The sequence below is a fragment of the Pecten maximus genome, chromosome 2, assembly GCF_902652985.1.
Source record: "Pecten maximus chromosome 2, xPecMax1.1, whole genome shotgun sequence".
Taxonomy (NCBI): Eukaryota; Metazoa; Mollusca; class Bivalvia; order Pectinida; family Pectinidae; genus Pecten; species Pecten maximus.
Window position 1 is genome coordinate 45,038,605 of NC_047016.1, and position 20,063 is coordinate 45,058,667.

Sequence of the window (20,063 nt, forward strand, 5' to 3'; positions counted from 1 at the left end):
TCCTCCACCTTCAAAACCTGGCACGTCCTTAAATGACCCTGGCTGTTAATAGGACGTTAAACAAAAAGAAACCAAACCAAAGTGGAAGATGAGTTTCTTTCTTATTAATTTGTAACAAATTTCAGATTCTTAGAGTTAAATATCTAAAAGAATATTATTGGAAAAATGCTTCATATTTTGGATAAAATTTAAATTGAAATTTAAATATTTAAAGTAAAATATTTTCAACTAAGTTTAAGAAATTTTTAAGGGGGGTTTTAAATTTTTTTCAATTTTTTTATAAATTTTCTTAAATTTTTTTTTAAAAAAAGGGGGTAAAATTTTGGAAAAAAAATTAAATTTTAAAATTTTATATATTAGGAAAGAAAAAAAAATTTAATTGATATAGAAAATTTTTTTGTAAAAGAACTAACCGATTTTATTGAAATATCTCAATTTTTTTTAAAAATTTAATTTCTTTTTTCAACATTTTTTTAAAATTTTTTATTTTTAAAATTAAAGTTTTTTTTTTTTTTTTCAAGAGAAAAAAACCCCCCCAATTTTTAAAAAAAAAGAAGTGGGGGGCGTTTAAAAAAAGGGGGGGAAAAGCGAAAACCAAAAAAAAAAAAAATTTTTTTTAAACCAATTTGGTTTTTTAAAAATTTTATGAAAAAAATTACGGGTGTTTAAAAAGGTTTTATTTTTTTTAAAAAATTTTTAGGTAATTTCCTTAAAAAAGGGGGGATTTAAAATAATTTTTTTGGGTTTAAAAAAAAAAAAGGGGGAAAAAAAAAAAAAAAAAAAAAAAACCCCCCAAAAAAAAAAAAAAAAAAAACCCCCCGGGCTTTTTCCTTTTTGGTTTTGGGTTTTTTTTTTCCCTTTTTTAAAAAAAAGGGAGTACTGAAAAACGTTAACAAAAAATTGTTAACTGATGTACTCCCTTTTTGGGTGAAGATTAACAATACTTTGGGGAAGTTGTTTAAAAAAAGGGGTTTAGGAATTTGTTTTGGAAATTACGCAATTAAATGATTTTTTAACCTTTTTTTTTAAAAAAAACCCCTTTTTTTTTTTTTTTATTTTCCCCTCATTTTTAAAAATTTTTTCAAAAAAGGGGGTTTTTTTTAAAAAAAATTTTTTTAAAATAAACACTGTTTCAATTAAAAAAAATTTTTTTAAACACCCCCTAGTTTCCAAAAAAAACACAAAAATAACTACTAAGACCTTTCCAATGGGGAAAATTTTGTTAAAAATAAAAACCATCCTTTATAAAAAAAAACAGGGGATTTATTAAATAAACCCCAAAAAATATTTAAATAATTTCCCAAAAAAAATTTCAAAAAACGTATTTCAGAAAAATTTTTTTATTTTTAACATTTGCATCCATTTTGTTTTTTAAAAAAAAAAAAATAAAAAAAGAACAAAATTTTTTTTTAAAACAAAAATGTAATCAAAAAAAAAAATATCAAAACACAACAAATAGTCACTTTATTACAAACCCCAAAAAACTTTCCAAAAACAAACCTTTTTTAAAAAAAAAAAAAAATTTCCCTTAAAAAAAAATTTTCATAACAAAACAAACCCTTTTTTAAAACCCAAAAACCCTTTGAACATAAAAACTAGTCATTGTAAAAACAAATATCACTTTTGTAACAAACAAAAAAATAGTCACTTCATGACATCCAACAAATAGTTTTCAGTAACATAAAAAAAAAACTTTCTTAAATAAAAAAAACAAACTTTATTAACATAAAAAAAAACTAGTCACTTAAAAAAACAAACAGTTTTTTTAACATTCCCAAAAAAAAAACCCCTTTAACAACAACCCCCTTTTAAAAAAAAAAAAAACAAATTCACTTTAAAAAAAAAAACAATGGCAAAAAAAAAAACCGTAAAAAAAAAAACACCAAAAAAAACAAATAAAACAACAAAAACCCCTTTTTTAAAAAAAAACATCTGAACACAAAAAACTAGCCTTATGTAACCCAAAAACAAAACCCTTCATGTAACAAAAAAAAACATTTTTTTAACTCAACAAAACCCCCGTACTTCAGTAAACAAACAAAATGCACTTTTTAACATCAAAAACTAGTCACTTATTTAAAAACAAATGTCCCTTAGAACAAAAAAAACCCCAAAAAAACTCATTTTAAAACAAAAAACACATTCATTAAATAAAAAACCCAAATAGGCCTTTGAAAAAAACAAAAAATATCCTTTTAAAAAATAAAAAACAAAAAGCCTTCATGTACATCAAAAAATCACCATAACAAAAACTAAAACCTTTTAAAAAACAAAAACCTTTATTAAATAAACAAACCCGAAAAAACCCAACCAAAAATTTTGTAAAATCAAAAAACACTTTAAAAACAAAAAACCAAAAATTTTTTAAAAAAACAAAACACAACCGTACCAAAAAAAAAATAAAAAAAATAGGGTTTCTTAAAATAAAAACCTTACATTCACCCCCTTTTTTCATTCAAAATCCACCCTTCCCTTGTTTTAAACCCAAAAATAAATTTTTTGAAAAAACAAAAAAACCCAAAGTAACTAACAAACAGTCACTTCCTGTAACATAAAAACAAACTAGTCCTTCATGTAACCAAAAAAAAACTAATTTTTTGTAAAAAAAAAAAAAAAAAAACCCCGACAAAAACAAATTTTTAACAAACAAAAACCCCTTTTTTCTAAAAAAACTAGTCATTCATGTAAAAACAACTAGTCATAAATTTAAAAAAACAAACAAAATGTAAAATTCATAACAAAAAAAAATAAAAAACAAAAAAACAGACTTCTTAAAAATAAAAAAAACTAGTCCCCTTTTTTTAAAAAACAAAAAAATTTTTCCAAAACAAAAAACTTAAAAACAAAAAAAACCAACCTTTTAAAAATTAACAACAAAAAAGTCACTTCAGTAACCCAAAAAACTAGTCACTTTTGTAAAAACCCAAAAAAAGTCATTTTGTAAAAACAACATTTTTTCCCATTAAACAACAAACTTCCCTTTTAAAAAAAAACTTTTCATAAAATACACCTTTTTAAATCAAACAAAACCAATTAAAATAACAAATTCCCAAAAACAAAACCTTAACTTAAAAAACAAACTAAATTTTCCCCTTTAAAAAACCCAAATAACCCATTAACAAAAAAAAAACTTCATTAAACAACAAACACATTATGTAACCAACAAAATCCCTTCAAAAACAAAAACTTCACTTCATTAACACAACAAATAGTCACTTCATTTAACCCAAAAAAAAAAATCTTTGTAAAAAAACAACTTTTTAAATAAAAAAAAAACAAAATTTAAAACCCCCCAAAAAAAAAAAAATTTTTTTCAAAAACTTTAAAAAAAACCCCCAAAAAAACAAAAAAACAAAAAAAACCAAATGTCACTTTAAACAAAAAAACCATTTTATTTTTCAAAAAAATTTTTTTAACAAACAAACAGTCATCATGTAACAAAACAAATAGTCACTTTTTAAAAAAACAAACTTTTTTTTAAAAAAAAAAAAAATTCTTAAAAAACAACAAAAAAACACCCAAAAAAACACCCAAAAAACAAACCAACAAAACTGTCATTCATGTAACAACAAAAAAATTCAGAAAAAACAAAAAACCTTTATTTAAAAAACAAAAATAGTTTCAAATAAACAACAAAATAGTCACTTAAAAAAAAAAAAACTAGTACTTCAATGAACATAACAAAAAACCCCCTTAAAAAAACAAACTAGTCACTCAGTAAAAAAACACAAACCCTTATTAAAAAAAAAACCCCCCATAAAACAACAAACTAGCCCTTTATGAACAAAACAACAAAAAAATTCATCTTAACAAAAAAAACTTTTCATGAAAAAAAAAAAACACAATTTTTGTAAACCCAAAAAACTACCTCATTTAAAAAAACAAAAAACTTATGTAAACAAAAAATTTATTAAAAAACAAAAACCCAAAACAACAAACTAGCACTTTATTCTAAAAAAAATCCCCCCCCCTTTTCCCCCCCCAAAAACCCCCCCCAAAAAACCCCCCCCAAAAAAATCCTCAATCCCAAAAAAAAAAATTTTTTTGTTTCCCCCCATGTTTAAAAAAAAACCCCCCCTCCCCTTTTTTTTCCCCCCCCCAAACCCTCCTTCTTTAAAAAACCCCCCAATTTTCAAAACCCCCTTCTTAACATAAAAAAAAAAATTTTTCCCTTTTTTTAAAAAACATCTTTGTCCTCAAAATCAACTTTTTTCCCCTTTCAAAACAAAAAACAAATATCCTTTTCCCCCTTAAAACCCTTCTTTCATCCCCCATCCTTTTCCCCCTTTTAAAAAAAACCCCATTTCCCCCTCCTTAAACACCTGTCATTCCGTCCCAAAAAAAATCCCTTTTTAACAACCAAACTTCCTTCCAAAAAATTTTCCCCTTTAAAAAAAAAAACCCCATTCCCCCCAAAAAAAAAAAACCCCTTCATCCCCAAAAAAACCCTTCCTTCAACCCAAAACCCCTTTTTTCCCAAAACACACCCCTTTTCCCCCTTTTTACTCCCAAACCCTGTCCCCTTTTTAAACCCCACAAAACCCCCCCCCTTTTTTTTAAAAACAACCCCCTTTTTCATAAAAACCCAAAATTTTAAAATTTCCCCCCCAAAAAAAAAAAAAGTCCTTCCTTTAAAAAAAATTTTTCTTTAACCCAAACCCTTTCCTTCCCCCCAAAAACCCTTCCCCCCCCCCCTTTTTTAAAAAAAACAAAATCCTTATTTAAAAATAAACAAACCCAAAATTCGCAAAAAAAATTCAAAAAAAAACTAATTTTTCCCTTAAAAAAAAAAAAAGTCACTTCATGTAAAAACCAAAAAAAAAATCATTCATGTAAAAAACAAAAAATTCACTTTGTAACAAAAAACAACTGACTTAAAAAAGTACCCCAAAAAAAAAAACCCTCATGTAAAAACAAAAAAAATTTGTAAAAAACAAATTTTTTAACAACAACAAATGCCCATTAAAAACAAAACAAAAATTTTAAAAACAAACAACATATTAAACAAAAAAACAAAAAATTTTAACATTAAAAACAAAATTTTTTAAAACAAAAAAAAGTCACTTCATGTAACAAAAAAAAACTAGTCACTTCATGAAACAACCCAAAATAAATTTATAAATTTAAAAACCCCAAAAAAAACCCTAAAAAAAAAGTCACTTTTAACCAAAAAAAAATCCTTTTAACAAAAAACAAAAAGTCACTTTATGAAAAAAAAAATTTTAAAAAAAAAAAACCCTTTTTTTTCAAACAAAAAAATTCTTAACATAAAAAAAAATTTCCTCTTTAACAAACAACTTCATTCATTAACCAAAAAACTGTCACTTTGTAAAAAACAAACAACTTTTTTAACAAAAACAAACTTTTATTAAAAAACAAAAACCCCCTTTTTAACAAACAAAAACTTTTATTAAAAAAAACAAAACCCTTTTAAACCAAAATTATTTGTAAAAAAACAACAAAAAGTACTTTTTTTTAAAAAACAACAAAAAACCCTTTATGTAACAAAAAAAACTAGTATTCATGAAAAATAACAAAAATACCCTTTTTAACAAACAAATAGTCACTTATTTTAAACAAAAAACAAAAAATTATTAAAAACAAAATTATTAAATAAACAAAAATTTTTACTTAAAAAAAACCCAAAAACCCCAAAAACCCCCCCTTTTTAACAAAAAACTAGTTTATTAAAAAACACACATTTTAAAAAAAATAAAACCCCCCAAAAAAAAACAACTTCATTAAAAAAAAAAACCCTTATAAAACAAAAAATCACCAGTACAAAAAAAACCCCAAACTTAAAAAAACTTCAAAAAAAAAACTAGTCATTCATGAACATCAAAAAACAGTCATTTCATTAACAAACAAAACTAGTCATTAAAGAAAATAAAAAAAAAATTCATTTTTAAAAAAACAAAATTTCCCCTTAAAAACAAACTTTTAAACAAAAACTAATTTAGTAAAATAAAAAATAGTACCATTAAAAACCAAAAAGTCACTCATGTAACATCAACAAAATACACATTAAACCCAAAAAAAGTCACTTATGTAACATAAAAAAAAAAACTTTTTAAAAAAAAAAAAAAAACTAGTACTTTTTGGAAATAACAAAAAAAATAGTCATTAATTTAAAACCACAAACTGTTTACTTTATGTAAAAAACAAACTGGCACTTATGTAACACAAAAAACTATCACGGGCTAAAAAGTCATTCGAAAAAAAAAAATCCTCAAACAACAAAAACTAGTTTTTAAATTAAAAAAACAAAAAACATAAAACCCAAAAAAAAAAAATCAAAAAACAAAAAAAGGGACTTAAAAAATAAAAATATTTTCCTAACAACAAACACCTTTTTTTAAACCAAAAAACTATACTTAGTAAAAAAAAACCCCAAAAAAAAAAACAAAAAAAAAACCCCAAACCAAAAAAAAAAAAAAACAACTTTTAAAATCAAAAAAAAGTCACTTATTAAAAAAAAAATATCTTTGTAAAAATCAACAACAAAATTTTCATTAAAACCAAAAAAGGCACTTCGTAAAACAACAAAAATATCCCTTAAGTAACACAAAAAACTTCCTTAAAAAACAACAACAATAGTAATTTTTACAAAAAAAAAACTTCATTATTTTAAAAAAAATTCACTTTTATGAAAACAACAAAAAAATCACTTATGTAAAAAAAAACATCCCCATGAAAATAAAAAAAAAATTTTCCTTAAATTAAAAAAAAACTTTTAAAAAAACAACAAAACTAGTACTTTATGTAACCCCAAAACAAAGAAAAAAAAAACGACCATGTCCAAAAAACAACTTTTAAAAACAAAAATTTACTTATGTAACACAACAAACTAGTACTTAAAGTAAATAACAAAACCCAAAAAAAACAAAAAGTACATTTTCCACTTTTTAAAAACAAAATTCCCCCCAAAAAACAAAAACTATCATTAAAACAAAAACACCAATAAAATTCCTTTCATAAACAAAAACTAGTCATTCATGAACACAACAAAACTAGTCCCTTAAAACAACAAATAGTACCTGTAAATAAACCAACAAACCCTTTTTTTAAAAAACCAAAAAACTTCACTTTATTAAAACAACAAACTTTTTCCCCCTTTAAAACAAACATTCCCCTTTTTCATCAAAAAAATAATTTTATTTAAAACAAACAAAATTACTCAAACCAAAAAAACAAATTTATTTCCCCCCCAAAAAAAACCCAAAAAAAAAACCCAAAATTTAAAAAACCAAAATTTCCCCCTTCAGTACACAACAAACTGTACTTAGTAAAAACAACTATCATTTGTAAAAATAACAAACAGCACTTCTTTTAAAAAAAAAAAAATGGCACTTTTAAACAAAAAACTAGTCACTTCAGTAACAACAACAAAAGTCCTTTTATGTAAAAAACAAAATACTATTAACCAACCAAACTAGTCACTTCATTAACCTCAACACAAAACCCTTTTTATAAAAAACTATCACTTATGTAAAATCCCAAAAATGTCCTTCATTAAAAAAACCAAACTTATCTTAAAAAAATAAAAACTAGTACTATGTAACAACAACAAAAGTCCTTCATTTAAAATCAAAAAAAATTCACTTCAAACATAACAAAAAAATTTTTTTAAAAAAAAAAAACGCACTTATTAACACAACAAATACTTTTTTAAATAAAACCCCAATATTTCAGTAACCAACAAAAAATATCACTTCGTAACACAACAAAAATAGTCACTTTTTAAAAAAAAACCCAAATTTTCCCAAAAAAAAATGTTTTTGAAAACAACAAACTAAACCCAAAACAAAAATTTTAAATTCATTTTAAAAAAAACCCCCAAAAAAAAAACTTTACTAAACAACAAAAAATTCACTTTTAAAAAACAAAAAAATATTTTCCCCTTAACAAAAAAATTCCCTTAGAACAACCCAAAAATTTTAGTAAAAACAACAAAAAGACTTTATTCCCCCCAAAACAATAAATATAAAAACAACAAAAACTATACTTCATTTTAACAACAAAAAAACCCCTTTTAAAAAAAAAAACACCTTAAAAAAAAAAAATTAAAAAACAAAAGTCACCTTTTTTAAAAAAAAAAAATAATTTTATTAACAAACAAAATTACTTCAAAAAAACAAAAAAAAACCCTAAAAAAAAAAATTTTTTAAAAAAAAAACCCGAAAATTAAAAATAAACCCTTTAAAACAAAAAAACTACCCATTTTTCTCAAAAAACCAAAAATACCTAAAAAACAAAAAACACTATACCAAAAAATCCCAAAACCCCAAAAAAATTTTTACCCATAAAATCAAAAAAACCCCCCTTTTAAAAAAAAAAAAGAAAAAAACAAAAAAAATTTTTAAAAATTTTCAAAACCCAAAACACTTTATTAACACAACAAAAAAAGTCACTTCTAAAACAAAAAAACAGTCAATCAGTACAAAAAAAACTTTCATTAAAAAAAAAAACTTTTCCCCAAAAAAAAAAAATAAAAAAACAAACAACTATTTAATAACAAAAAAAAATTTCCCCAAAAAACAAAAATTACTTTAAAAAAAAAACAAATAGTCCCTTTTTTCACCAAAAAATAGTCCTTCTTAAAAACAACAAACTAGTTTTGGTTTTCCCAAAAAAAACTTTTTTAAAAAAAACCCAAAAAAATTTTAAAACAAACCCCCCCCTTTTTTTTAAAACAAAAACAGACTAATTAACCCAAAAAAAACCCCCAAAAAAAACAAAAAAGTCCCAAAAAAACAAAAACCCCAACTTAAAAAACAAAATTAAAAACAAAAAATTTTAGTAAAAAAAAATTTTTAAAAAAAAACTAGTCACTTCAGTAAAAAAACAAATATCACTTCAGTAAAAACAAAAACTAGTACTTCAGTTTAAAAAACAAATGTCATTTAGTAAAAAAAAAAAACTTCATTCTGACCAAAATTCCCAAAAAACAAAAACCTTTTTTTAAAAACAAAATCCTTTTAACAAACAAAATCTTTTTATTAAAAAAAACCCCCTTCATACATAAAAAAAATTTTTATTAAAAAAAACCCCCAAAAAAAACCAAAAAACAAAAAACAAACCTTCATGGGAACAAAACAAAAACCCTTTATTAAAAAACAAAAACAGTATTCATGAAAAAACAAAAAATAGTCATTATTAAAAACAAAAATTTTCATTTAAACAAAAATGTCCTTCAGAACATAAAAAACTGTCCTTAAAGTAACTAAAAAAAACATACTAGTAAATAAAACAACCCCCATGTTAAAAATAACAAAAATAGTCACTCTTAAAAAAAAAACAAAAACTAGTCACTTCATGAAAAAACAAAAAAAAGTCCTCATTAAAAAAAAATGTCACTTCGTAACAAAACAAACACAATTTAAAAAAAAAACAAAAATGTAAAATCAAAAAAAAAACTTCATGAAAAAACCCCAAAAACCCCGTACTTTAAAATAAAACCATAAATTAAACAAAAAACAAAAGGAATTTTTAAAAAACAAAAAAGTCCTTTGTAACAAAACAAAAACAATCAAAAACAAAAACAAACTAGTCCTCATGAAAAAACAAAATATCACTTCATGTAACAAAAACAACAATTTAGAACCCTTTTTTTCAAACACAACAAACTGTACTCCCTGTAACACAACAAATACACCATTTAAAATAACCAACAACTGTCACTTATGTAACATCAACAAAAAACGTCACTTCATGTAAATCAAAAAAATCACTTAGTAAACCCCCAAAAACTAGTCATTTTTTGTAAATAACAACACTAGTCCTTTTAAAAAAAAAATTTCAAAAAAAAAACAAAAATAAAAAAAAAAAAAAATAGTCATTATTAAAAACAAAAACTTCCTTCGTAACAAACAAAACAGTCCTTCATGTAAAAACAAAAACTTCTTAAAAAAAAACAAATAGCACTTAATTAAACCCAAAAACTAATTTGTCACAACAAACTGTCACTTAGTAACAAACAACTAGTACTTTTTAAAAATAAAAAAAAAAATCCCTTTATGTAAAAAAACCCAAAAAGTCACTTATTTAACATAAAAAAAAACCGTCACTTCATGTAACATAACAAACCGTTTAAATTAAAAAAATGTCCCTTCAAAAAAAAAAAAATTTAAAAAAAAAAAAAAAAAAACCCCAAAACTTTAAAATTAAAAAAAACCCCTTAAAAAAAAAAATTTTTAAAAAACAAACAAACCCCCCAAATTTAAAAACCCCAAAAAAACACCCAAAAAAAAAAAAATTAAAACAAACAAACTTTTCCCTTCATTAACAAAAAAAATAGTCATCGAACATCAACAAAAAAGTCACTTATGTAACAAAAAAACTCATAATTACTCAACAAAAATATATTCATTTGTAACATAACAAACTGTCACTTTAAAAAAAAAAAAACATAATTTTTTCATAACAAAAAACCCTTTATTAAACAAAAAAACTAGTCACTTATTACATAACAAAAAAACCTTTATTAAACAACAACAACTAGTCATTTTAAAAAAAAAAACTAGTCCTTTATTAACAAAAAAAAAATAGTCAAATTTTTTTAAAAAAAAAAAAAAAACTTTTAAAAAAACAACCCAAAAAATTTTTTTAAAAAAAAAATCACTATTAAACAAAAAAACTAGCACTTCCCTTAAAAACAAAAACCTTAAAAAACAAACTAGTCCTTAGAACATAAAAAAAAAACATTTAAAAAACAAAAATAGGCACTTTTGTAACAAAAAAAATAGCATTAAATAAAAAAAAAAATGTCACTTCTTTAACAACAAAACACATAGTAACAACAAAAAATAGTCCTTTATTAACCAACAAAAAATTTTTTAAATAAACCCCCCAAACAAACATTTTTAAAACAAAAATGTCACTTTATAACAAAAAAAAAATTTTTTTCCAAAAAAAAAAAACACATTCCCCAAAAAAACCAACCCCGGACATAAAAAAAAAAAGTCACTTTATGAAACAACAAAAAGTACTTCATGAAACCCAAAAAAAATAGTACTTTTAACACAACAAATAGCCATTATTAAAAACAAACTATCCCGGAACAAAAAAAAAAATACACTTCAGAAAATAAAAAATTTTTAAAAAAAAAACATTTTTAAAAAAACCAAAATAGTCATTATGTAACAAAACCAAAAAAAACCCAAAAAATTAAACAAAAAAAAAAAGTACTTCATGTAAACAAAAAAAAACCCTTTTAAAAAAAAAAGTTTAAAAAAAACCCCCCAAAAAAAAATCACTCATGTAAAAACAAATAGCACTTCTGTAAAAAAAACAAAAATCACTTCAGTAACAAAACAAAATATACTTTATGCCCAAAAAAATTTTAAAAACAAACCAAAAAACAAAATATATTCTGTTTTAAAAACTATCCCTTAAAAAAAAAAAAACTTTACCCTTTAAAAAACAAAAGTCTTCTTTAAAAAAACACCACTTCATTTAAACAAAAACAATTTCATAAAAAAAACTTTTTAAAAAAACCAAAATTTTCCCCTTTTAAAAAAAAAACTTTTATTCCAAAAAAAAAAAAAAAAGGAAAAAAAAAATTTTTTAAAAAAAATTTCCAAAAATTTTTTGAAATAAAAAAAAAGGGGGGAAAAAAAAAAAAAAAGGGATTTTTAAAAAAAAAAAAGCACTTGCCCAAAAAAAAAAACTCGAAAAAAAAAACCCAAAAAAAAAAAAAACCTTTTAACAAAAAACTAGTCACTTAAACAAACAAAAATTCCTTTAAAAAAACAAAAAAATAGTCACTCATGAAAAAAAAAAAAAACTTCTTAAAAAACAAAAAACATTTTTAAAAAAAATTTTTTTTTTAAAAAACAAACAATTTTTAAAAACAACAAAAATATTTAAAAAACTTAAAAAAAAACTAGTCACTTATGTAACAAAAACAAACTGTCCTTAGAAAAAAAAAAATAAATTTTTAAAAAAAAAAACATCCTTATAAACAACAAAATAGTCACTTTGGAAAAAAAAAAAGTCACTTTTTGAAAAAAACAAAAAACTATGTAACAAAAAAAAAAAAATAGTCACTTCATGTAAAAAAACAAAGTACTTCATGTAACAAACCAAAAAATATTCTGTAAATAAAAAAACACACCTTTAAAAAACCCCCTGCACTTTTGTAAAAAAAAAAAAAGAAACCAAAAAATTTTTAACAACAAAACCCATTTTAAAAAAAAGTTTTTTTAAAAACCAAAAAAAATTTCCCCAGTAAAAAAAAAAAATCCCAAAAACAACAAAAAAACACCGAAAAAAACAACAGCCTTTGTTTTTTAAAAAAAAAAAAAAAGGCCCCCCTTTTAAAAAAATTGTCCAAGTTTAAAAAAAAAAAGGAACCCCTTTTTTCGGGCACAAAAACCCCTTGTAACATAAAAAATAAGAACACCAAAACTGTTTTGAAAACCAAAAAAAATAGTAATGAAAAAATTTTTTTTTAAAAAAAAGGGGCCCCAGAATCAACAAAAAGTTTTTTTAAAAAAAGCCTTAGGATAACAACAAAAATAGCTTAAAAAACAAAATCCCATTTAAAATAAAAAAAAAATACTTGAAAAAAAAATATTCCAAAAAAACTTTTTAAAAAAAAAACAATTTTTTTTCAAAAAAAAAGCACTTATAAACCAAAAAATGAATATGCACCCAAAAACAAAACTGGACCGGGAAAAAAAAAAATTTTTTTCTCCAACCCCGCAACTTCATGTAACATCAACAAACTAGTCACTTCATGTAACAACAACAAACTAGTCACTTCATGTAACATCAACAAACTAGTCACTTCATGTAACATCAACAACAAACTAGTCACTTCATGTAACAACAACAAACTAGTCACTTCATGTAACATCAACAACAAACTAGTCACTTCATGTAACATCAACAAAACTAGTCACTTCATGTAACATCAACAACAAACTAGTCACTTCATGTAACATCAACAAACTAGTCACTTCATGTAACATCAACAACAAACTAGTCACTTCATGTAACAACAACAAACTAGTCACTTCATGTAACATAAACAACAAACTAGTCACTTCATGTAACATAAACAACAAACTAGTCACTTCATGTAACATCAACAAACTAGTCACTTCATGTAACATCAACAAACTAGTCACTTCATGTAACATAAACAACAAACTAGTCACTTCATGTAACATCAACAACAAACTAGTCACTTCATGTAACATCAACAACAAACTAGTCACTTCATGTAACATCAACAAACTAGTCACTTCATGTAACAACAACAAACTAGTCACTTCATGTAACATCAACAAACTAGTCACTTCATGTAACATCAACAACAAACTAGTCACTTCATGTAACAACAACAAACTAGTCACTTCATGTAACATCATTAACAAACTCATTCGTTATGTTGTATACCCATATTTCGTCTCACATATTGTCTTGTCCTTACAGCTGGTTTAAATGCAATATAGCTTTTTCATTATTCTGTTATTAGCCGATGACGTAAAAAATGACGTCACTATTTGTATGTCGCTTTTGATTGAATGAATCGGCGACGTTTCTAAGAGAAAAGAGTCCATCAATAAAAGTGGGTTTTCCCCAGGTATTGTGTAGAGTTCAGTTATAAGGACCTTAGATAACACTGATATCCATACTAGATAAATTAGATAACACAGATATCCATACTAGATAAATTAGATAACACTGATATCCATACTAGATAAATTATCTAAAATTAATTACCTTTGGAACCCCATTAACTATTACGTATTTGATAAAAAAAACCCACTATGTTGTGGTCATATAACTGGGAAAGGCAACGCCAATCAGATGTCAGGCGTATAGATATGCCATGCCAAAACGACCTAGGATTTTCTGTGACAACCGGTAAACTGTAGGTAAAATGAAATGTCGTTTCTTCAGCCTCTAGCTATCTGCTAATACGAAAACCCGGACTATTGTTACTTGTGACCAACTTGTTTTTTTACTTTATTTATGTATGATATAGTTTATAAACAACCCAGTGTGTAGACATTGTCGCTGCATGTTAATTTTTTTTGCTTTCGTAGAATAAAACTGGAATTATTTGTTAGTTTGGTGTGTGATCTGTATACGTCTCACACCAATAACTTAAATTGTAATTTGGAGTCATGGAAAGGAATTTAAAAACAAAAATGTTTTCTTAACATATTGAAATGGAATGTCATTGTTGTTAGTCAAAAATGTTTATGTTAAAATGAATGGTGTGATGGAGACAGGGTATTGTCGTTTAATTAATTTTTGTATTGATTGATTTGTGTGTACATTGTACTTACTCACGCGTCAGAATTGTTGATTAAATGCTATGAACATTTGACCTTCAAAATGGTGCTTATACCCTCAGCGGAAGTGATATAGCAAACAGTATTCATGATTAATTAAAGATTGATGTTACTGAGAGCGGCTATCTACATTATACTATCTGCAGTTATAATACCTGACGCACTTGTTATTAGCATTCCAATGTCAACCGGAAAGGTTTTATCAGAAAAATACCTAGCTGTGTGCCAATAGATCAGGAGCGAACCGGAACTTTTTGTAGGGTTTTCACATCCTGTCAGCGAATAGTACCATATAGCACGCGCACTAGGTCTTAGTTTCATTGTTAATATACATGAACTTTTTGACTTGCAAAACAAGTCATTGTCGTTTTAAATGGGCGAAAGAATCAACACAGACATTTGCAAACTAAGACCATTGACACTAATGGCATTCCCCTGTCATCGGGGTTAATGACTTTCTGGTCTAGAAAGCTTGTCATTAATAGAGCATGTCTTTATCGGCAAAGGTCTAACCAACTATCAACAAGCGTATACAGAGTGGATTTCATCATCGTCCATAGTTAAGGATTTAAATACTTATTTTTTGCCATTATGTCATCGCCTATAGATCACAAATGTAGCACACCAACACACACACAGAGTTTGAAGGAAAAATGAAAGGCGAAAATTAACGTAGAACTCACTGTAGCAATGTCGCAATAAAGCAGTGTAACAATGAACCCAAGGAAATACAGGATGATTCAGAACATGAGTTCTAGAAGAATGAGTATTTCTATCATCGACACACACATTGTAAATCTAGGTCGTATTGCTCAACGTAATGCTGTTTCTAATTAAAGAAACATGATTAGTGACGAAGAAATCACAAGTTAAACTAATGAAAATATTTTTTAAAAGTCCTTGACACATAAAAAGTATATATCATTTCCTAACGCGACCTTTGGGGCCACGGTGGCCGAGTGGTTAAGGTGTCCCGACACTTTATCACTAGCCCTCCACCTCTGGGTTGCGAGTTCGAAACCTACGTGGGGCAGTTGCCGGGTATTGACCGTAGGCCGTGGCTTTTCTCCCGGTACTCCGGCTTTCCTCCACCTCCAAAACCTGGCCCGTCCTTAAATGACCCTGGCTGTTAATAGGACGTTAAACAAAAACAAACCAAACCAAAACCTTTAATCCTTCATCGGCCATTATTAGACGGCAAAGACGCCGTAGAGGTAAAATAGAATATTGCCTTTCCCATTCAAATATTCTTTTGTCTGAAGAATACTGTATAATCATAGTTCGCATTGAGTTTTACAGCAAAGCAACAATACTGGGACTCTTTAATACTGATGGTAACGTTCATCTGTGCCTTTCTCAGGGAATTACAAATGTTCGGCATCAAAATGAAAGATGAATTCTCATTTGCAAAGGAAGATAACTCTTACCATGAACATTTTCCCTTTTTAAAATATTTTTTTTAGTATCTTAAGTATCGTGGGTCTAAATTCGCTGACAAAGTAGGACAATTGATTTTGTCCGTATTAAGGATTGACTGTAGGCAGTTCTTATAAGATACACTGTTCTAAACAGTTAAATTGTAGTGAAGTTTGTTGGTGTTCTCACCTGACGAGATATTCTCCTCCCTTTGTGTTGATGCTCTAGTTAATTATGCTTTCCTCATATTCCCATGCTGTTTGTAGGACTTATATTCCTCCAAGGACATTGTTATAGTGGGATTGTGTTCTTTTATGCTATTTTTTGTATTGATACTAAATTCAATTATTGATCAATAAATAACAAATAATATTCTACTCCTATGGCTTCGAAACGATTTAAATTACCCTACTCGGGCTAATAATCATTAATCGATAGAACAGGATACAAGGTGTGACTCATAAATAGTACATTACGGTGAGTTAGCAATTGATTGACGTGTGGTACACAGAATGGGAATATGGTTTCTACCTGTCAACGTTGTTTTATCAGGCTAATTTCACCATCACCGTAAATACCTTAAAAAGAGTCGGGGCGTGAATGACTGGTACATCGATGGTAATATTGAGTTTTGGAATGGGAGCTTCGTTCTAATAAACTATACACTAACAACTTAAATAGGGTTGATGAAGATTTAAGATGTTGTACTCGTCACTGTGGTCCCATTGAAATATGCTCTATTTCCCCGTTAAATACGCTTGGTAGATCCGTTGTCAGTACATTTTTCTAATTTTGAGAACATGACATTTTTTCTAATTTTACTTTTTACATGGCCATTACCGATGTTTTCCCTTGGTTTCCGTGTGCAATTAATTTTTGCTCCTAGCCTTTCACTGTATAGATTTTGAGTTTAAACTAACACTTCGTTGACACGGCGGTATTAATTGCCTACTGCCTACCACGTGCCTACTACGTGCCACCACGTGCCACCACGTGCCGTCGTATTTTATGGATATGTGATAAAATCACCAGAAAGACACGTTAATCCTTAATCCTTATATTTACTGTCCAAAGTTTATTTTTTTGAATTTAGATTTTCGCTCAACCCACTTTGAAATATTCACAGAGGTTAGATTGAATAGTATCGTTTGGTTTGACAAGCACAGCCGCCACATCATTTCTGGAATTCCCGCAAATTAAGTATCAAGTAAATCAAGTAAACAAACATATATGAAATACGTACTTTCAGTCTAGTTTTCCCTGAAAGTGTTCTCTAACGGCTTTCTTTATTTTCTGTGTTAATTCAATATGGCACGAATTAAATTTATTAACTCCGAATCGTTTCTCAAACTTTGAAGACATTACGTTGCAAGATATGAAGTAGTTGTTTCGTATCTGACTCTATATACGTATTTACATTAATTCTCGTTTGACCTTGAAATGCAAATGGTGAGCCAATTCAATCACCCAAAATGCTCTTATTAGACACTATTAGAACACTGAACATGGCAAGAAGACTACTTTTAGCAGCATAACGGTATGGCTAGGCTTCACTCTGCTTCATCTTACCGCAATGTGACTCCACGGAAGAGAATCTATATGTCCAGGAAAACACCTGCTTTATAGAAATCTGATCTTTTTCTCTATTCAACATTTCCCCTATATGCTTAATTTATGTACGTGTTCAGTTCTATACCCAAGAAAGCATACGTAATTAGGTCGATAAATGAAACACGTGTTCTGGTCCGTGGTTGAGCAGACGAAACCACTACGCCGTAGCTTCTGTACTACGGTACATTAAAGGTAACGAAGTTTAACTTCTTGTTTCAAAAAAATATATGGCATATTTATCGCAATAACAAATAAAAAACAAAATAAAATAGTAATACATACCAATTCTAGCCTTCGCCATACGGCATCCTCGAGAAATACATATGCATGGCCACGATATCACGCTGAGCAGTCGGAACACCTCGGATTTCATTCTATGACAACACATCCAAGGTGTTCCGAGATAGTGAGATTAATCTACCAATTCCTTTCTTTACTGATTATTATTGTTATCTATATAGATTTCTATTTCATTAATGTTATAAAAAAAATTAATAAATAAACAAAATGTAAATATCCATAAAACGAGAAAAAGTGAAAATATGCTGATTGCTGAAAGTAGAAAAAATATGAATGAATGAGTGAAAGCCCTCCTGCGGAGGACACCTATTGTATTGTATATACATGTATTATGTGTAATATGAATAAAATGTGTTTTTATCAAAAAAAAAAAAAAAAAAAAGAACAGGACACTGGAGGTCGGGCAGTGTACTGATAAAGCGAAACCGTGCGTGACCTACAGTTTCCATCAAAAATAAAGTTAAGTAGCATTTGGTTGAAATCAATACAGTTTTAAGTGTTAAGCTGCCTTCTTTTCCCACTTGCCCTGCCTTTTATAATATATAATTTTATAATCCTGACCAAACAAAATAGAACGTTATCAGATCATGATATTCCCCATTAGTGTAGTGAGATGATGAACTGTGTTCGTGACGTTGTCTATAAATTAATCATGCGACACTTAACGAGCGTTATTTGTCGTCAATCGTGTGAGAATTGTAGGACAATAACTATTCAACCTGTAACAATGTTATCGCATTCCAAGGTCAAATTTAACGCTGTCAATTGGACCTGTTTTTGTGACGTCACGACCATAGTACAAAATCATTAACTTTATCATTTTAACTAATATATTCCACGTGAGGATATTCACTTTTTATGGAGTATAGCGACATAATTTATAGCGAGTTACATTGATCCATAGGGTTTTTTGACCCGGTAGAAGGAATGTTGGGACGTCATAATTACACCTGATACAATGACGTCAGTCCAGCCACCGTCATTTAGTGAGGACATCTCGGACATTGCTCCTCAAATCACTGCATTAATGGAAATTATGCGAGGATTATGATCTGATAAAATCCTTTTTAGTTTGGTAAGGTTATATCGTGATCATGGAAATATTATTCACCACTGAATGCAAATATTGAGAGAAAAAAACATATACACATTATAAGAGAAAACAATGGAAACACCTCAATGGACAGCCATGAAAACGTGCTATATAAAAGGGCCAGGAAAGTTAGCGCTTCCTGCTTCATCGTCCCATACAAGATCCCACTGTTTAAAATGAAAGGCACGAGTTATATTAATATTCCAAACAAGAAATATCTTTAAATAAAGATAAACGGCATAGTTTTAATGCTGGTGGTTATAATGTAAAACTGCTGGTGAAATAAATTAACGAACTAATCAATGAATACGTTTCAGCACGGATAACAAAATTATATCAGTTTGAATCATTTTCGGTGATAATAAGACTGCATTTGAATCAGGAATATAATTGTATTAATGTGTCATTTGAATAAATACATCCACTTATTCAGCTTGCATTCAATCTTAATTTTGTTTCGTCTTTAACTGCATATCTGCATTTTGCATTTACCGCTACATTGACCAATCACATACTTCATCTTGACCAGTAACGCCACCTGTCGCGTCATATCCGGAGCCAAAAGAAAATTATACGGCTATGCCGTAAAACGTTCACGTTCTTTTAATTTTTCGTTTAACCAACATTTGGTAAGAATGGTCTTAACGAGGACACAAACGCCTGTTTACATTACCACACGGACTATTGAGGACACAAAGGTCTGTTTACATTTTCTGAAAGGTGTTGAACATTTTTGTGAAATTCTCTGTTGTTGTTGTTGTTTGTTGTTGTTGTTGTTGGTGGTGGTGGTGGTGGTGGTCTTCTTCTTCTTCTTCTTCTTCTTCTTCTATTCTTCTTCTTCTTCTTCTTCTTCTTCTTCTTCTTCTTCATTCTTTTACCTGGAAGGATAAATCGTAAAATCGATTTTTGAAGTAGAAAAGGGTAATAAAAAACAAAAAGAATATCAGCCATATTTATGGCCTCCAATTTGGCGATCGATTTTATTACATTGCTTTGTGTTAGATCGATTACGTGATAGGGCTACGCCAATGCTATATCGGGTACCACAATTACTATCATGTTATCGAGCGGCCAGGCAAAAAGACGAGATTGCTTTGAAGCAAGCATGTTTATAATTAGTCTGGCTGAATAACATCATTTTTTAAGTATCGGGTCAATTTTAAAATTAGAAAAAAAGTCTGCTGCCTACAGTTATATCGACCTGGATTGATAGAGTAACAATGTAGACACACACTACGCTGTATTAATGGAAATGGTAAATAACGAGGATTAGACAAATATTGCTCAAAGGTTGAAATAAAAGTACATTGTATAAATAGGGAGGGGGAGAGGGG